This window comes from Armigeres subalbatus, chromosome 1 (assembly GCF_024139115.2).
Source record: "Armigeres subalbatus isolate Guangzhou_Male chromosome 1, GZ_Asu_2, whole genome shotgun sequence".
Classification (NCBI taxonomy): domain Eukaryota; kingdom Metazoa; phylum Arthropoda; class Insecta; order Diptera; family Culicidae; genus Armigeres; species Armigeres subalbatus.
The window spans coordinates 290,842,292-290,845,762 of record NC_085139.1 but is presented as its reverse complement, the minus strand read 5'-3'; the positions used below and the strand labels follow the sequence as shown (position 1 = coordinate 290,845,762).

At 34.0% G+C, this 3,471-nt stretch overlaps 1 long non-coding RNA gene across 1 annotated transcript; it reads left to right on the top strand.

Annotated features, from left to right (window-relative positions):
* Positions 1 to 588: 588 nt before the first annotated feature.
* On the top strand, positions 589 to 1,094 carry LOC134215606 (uncharacterized). The gene is made up of 3 exons (XR_009980240.1): positions 589 to 702; positions 785 to 879; positions 954 to 1,094. It is a non-coding gene; the product is annotated as an uncharacterized LOC134215606 (long non-coding RNA).
* The last annotated feature ends 2,377 nt before the right edge of the window (positions 1,095 to 3,471 follow it).

The window sequence follows — 3,471 nt, the reverse complement described above, 5'->3', positions numbered from 1 at the left end:
CAATGCTAATTTTATTTGCAAATCGCAATAGGTCAAGCAATAGGTATACTTTTCACTCAAATCGGAGGTTTAAGGCTACCTTACACCTCGGGAAAATTTTCCGCCGGATTTTGGTCCCCGTGCATTTTAAATGGGGCCGCCCGCATAATTAAAAACAATATGCTGTGATGTTGTTACTATTCATATGAACTATGTGATATTGTTACTAATTATATAGTTGTCGATGTAAAGTAAGACCATACCATACGTTTGTCTATCAATAATATTATACAAACCTTTTAACCTATGACACCATGTGTAATAATTTCACAAATTACTGTTTCTTTATAATTTATTACACTCCGTGTTTAATTTTCTTTTAGAAGAAAAAGATAATGGACAATTATTGGTTGATAACAGATATAGTCACAATATACAATATAACTATGAAACGAAAATGTATTCTCCGACGATAAAATTATTTCCCTTCAATTCCACACATACACTGTACTCTTATATCATCCAATGATAAAAATTCGATAGCCGTTAAAATTTTGCAATAAGTTTGCGTATTTTTTAGAAACGGAAGAATTATTTTTCCGTGCGGTAGTCGAGGCGGTAGTCATGTTTATTTCAAGTGCAAAAAAAGCTGGTGCTTAGTTTTTTTGGCACAGTTTCCCGTTGGATTTGTGTTATATGGATTTTTTGCACCAATAAAATCAGGTTTGTAACAGAATTCTTTAATTTACTTACTTTGAAATAAATTAAATTCTTCATGAATAATGAATATGAAATGACTTTGCAGTTCCCGAGGCAGATCCAATACAGTTCGGAATGGCGCGTTTTAATGAAACCCTGAAGCGAAACTTGAAGGAAGGTTCCAAAATTAAACGTTTACAGGTGAGTTTTTTTTAAACCTGCATCACACCTTTTAATTTTATTATAATTGTTATTTTTCTTCTATTTTCTTGCAGACAACTCCGTATTTCTGGGAAAAAATGCAGTTTCCGGCGAGGTTTCCGGACAACATCATCGAAAAGTATCCTTAAAGTTATGGCTTCTTCTTTGTACCTAGCTGGAGATATTTTTAGAAACGAGTGTTGACATAATTGAATAAAGGATAATTAAAATGTTATTAATTGTGTATTAATCAAATTATTGAGTAAAATTATTAATCGCTTCTTCTGATGATGAACGATAAGGGATACGGTGCGATGATTTTTTTTACCATATCATTCAACTGTTTATATATTACAATCCATATTGTTTTGCTCAAAAACAACGATTGTAAGTGGACCATATTACATACTGTGTATGAATAAAAATGTACTGAAAAATGCGTCTTTTTATACAGTAATTATACTTAACCGCCCATTACCCATGTAGTTGTTTGACCAAATACAATAGAACATGCTGTAATGATGATTTAAGGTGAGGTTGGTTTATCATTTGAATAAACAGTAATTAGAACAGTAGTTCTTTTGTTTTTAATGGTCATGGATGATCTGAGAAATTCTCCAATTATGGTTTAGATTTATGCGGGCGGGATTTTGATTTTCCGTGCCCAAATCCCGAAAACATCGCATATGTAAAAATACATGGGGAAAAAATCCGCGGACCAAATTCCCGAGGTGTGAGGCTACCTTTAAGGCCACCTTACACCTCGGGAATTTGGTCCGCGGATTTTTTCCCCATGTATTTTTGCATATGCGATGTTTTCGGGATTTGGGCACGGAAAATCAAAATCCCGGCCCCATTTAAAATGCACGGGGACAAAAAAAAATTTTCCCGAGGTGTAAGGTGGCCTTTAGTGTGGGAACCCAAAATTCTAGAGAGAGTAAGACTTTCTTTTGCACATACGACCTATTCTTAAAGCACTCTAGAATTAAGTAATTGAGTTCTCCAAGCGCTGTTTCTCGCACACTAACGTCACTGTATAAGATATATAAAATAAAAGTGGGTGGTAATCTTGTTGCGGCAAAAATATAACGAATACTTTTGGAGGAAGACAGCATACATTGACATCAGGAATACAGTGAAGTCACGCACACTTTTATTTATTTGGAGAAGTCAATAGGCCTAATAATAGGCCACGAGACGTTTAAAATCAGCTGATTTTACCGTCAATTGACAGTTCTTCTATGAAACTGACAGCTTCGGACCTGCGGTCCTGTTCAGCGGTTGTAAACAAAGTGCAGTCTCGGCAGTGTCACATGAAAAGGCCTATTATTTCTTGAAATTAAGTCCTAAAATTCACTTAATATTAAGTAAAATATACTTAATTTTAAATAGAAACTAACGAAAAGTTAGGTAAATTACACTTAACTTTTATAAACATCACGCAGAAAAATAGTTTGTTCCCTTAACAAAAATTTGGGTCAAACTCGGCAAACATGTTTGTTATCTGAGGGCTTACAAACATTTTTGTTGAATTCAACCCGAATTTATTGTTAACTCAACAATCCTGATAGTTATCGCCAGAAATCGAAATGACAGCCCATTCAACAATCAATTTTGTTACATCAACAATCCGGTTTGTTGATTCAACAATATGTTTATTTATTTTGACATTTGTCCTCCAGATGTTTTGTTTTCATTTCTTGTGAATAAAAAATGCAGTTTTCATACCTGTTTTAAATCAATATATTTTTTGTTAACATTTTTGTACAAATCGGTCACTAATTTACTATGTATACATAAAATGATCTTTTTCTCCATTTTTTTTTGTTCCACGAATAACGCCTGCAGCGATGCGTAATCCGTGGCTTGTTCTCCACTAGAATACAAATGTTTTTTTATTGTTAATGTCACTCGTAAATAATTATTTGAAGTACTTACTGCTTTTTTGTTGTAGTTTACGAACAACCTAGAATAATGAGCATGAATAAAACTTACTATTCAGCACAATAATTCCACAGGATTCTTCTTTTAGTTTGATGAAACATCCAAGGATGAAACTAATTTCTCTAACACTACACTGTGATTTTTTTTTACAAGTTTCAAAAAACTTCTCCATTTTCAACAAACTAGATTGTTGACTCGACCTTAAATATAGTGGATCAAACAATACGTACTTATTGATATGACAGAAATTGTTTGTTGGTTTGACAAAACTAGTTAGTTGCACATGACAAACATTTTTATTAAAACAACCAATCACAAATTATATGCGTGTAGAAGATTACTGCCCTGTGGTTTCGCTCTTCATTTTAGGGTTCTTTCTAAAATTACGTAACGCTAAATTTGGTGATTTTGGACCCCCACCCTCCCCCACGTAACACTTTTTGTATGGAAGGTTTATTTTTTTTTTGTATGGACCGTAACGCTCGGCTTGACCCCTTCCCTTTCCCTTCAGCGTTACGTAATTTGTGAAGAATCCTTATGAAAACAATGAGAAGAGAGAGGGAGATGCATGAGAAAAAAAGTATTGTACTTCCAGTTGAAACCCGAAGTGAGCTCTCGTGACAATCGAGTTCTCCCGTTTCCTTTTGT